The following is a 978-nucleotide window of genomic DNA, read 5'->3' as shown; positions in this document are numbered from 1 at the left end:
AATTCAGGCACTCGGGGCTCCCTCAGCCTAGCCTGTGGCCTCTTGCAGTCCAGGAGCCCTCTGGAGATGTCTAACTGATGGCTTTAGGCCCGCGGGGAGCGGGCCTAAGCCATAAGGTTGGACATCCTTAGTGCTGCTGCGGAGGTAGGAGAGGCTCCCGCCACCACTGTTGTACTTGCCAGCCGTCAGCCTGGCTTGTGGCTGAGCTGCACTCCCCCTTGTGGGAGCACACTGACCACATGGGGGCAGCTCCTGCATTGAGCATCTGCCCTCGGGTGGTCAGTGCACGTCATAGTGACTGGTCATTCTGCCTTTCGGTCGATTAGGGTTTTATTATACAGGACTAGAGGCCTGTTGCACGAAAAGATTCATGCAATACGCTTTCCCTCCCCCTGGCTGCTGGCAACGGTTTTCCTCCGGCACCCGGGACCCAGGCCTTCGCTCCGGCCAGAGCTGCCTTCAGTCTTCGCTCCGCTGCTTTGTGCCTATGTATGCAATTCGGCCACCATCTTGGTTGGCAGTTAATTTGCATATCTCGTTGATTAGCCAATGAGAAGGGTAGCAAAGTTACAGTTAATTACCATTTTTCTCTATGATTAGGATATTTATAGGATCAGTCATGGATTCCCCTACTTCATTCCTGATATTGGTAGTTCGTATCTTCTCTGTTTTTCTTAATCAATTTGACTGGAGTTTCATCAATTCTAGCTATCTCTTTATTTCACTGATTTTTCTATATTTTTTTTATATTTTAATGATTTATAATTTTACTAGAGACCTGGTGCACAAAAATTTGTGCACTCAGGAGGAGGGGTGTTCCCTCAGCCAGCACTGTGCCCTCTCTCAGTCTGGGACCCCTTGCGGGATGACCACCTGCTGACTTAGGCCTTCTCCCTGGTGAATTGGGCCTAAGATGGCAATCAGATATCCCTCTGGCAGCCCAGCAGCCCTTGGGGGATGTCCACTTGCCAGCGGGGA

Source organism: Myotis davidii, unplaced genomic scaffold (genome assembly GCF_000327345.1).
Source record: "Myotis davidii unplaced genomic scaffold, ASM32734v1 scaffold2339, whole genome shotgun sequence".
NCBI lineage: Eukaryota > Metazoa > Chordata > Mammalia > Chiroptera > Vespertilionidae > Myotis > Myotis davidii.
This window is presented reverse-complemented; position numbering follows the sequence as displayed.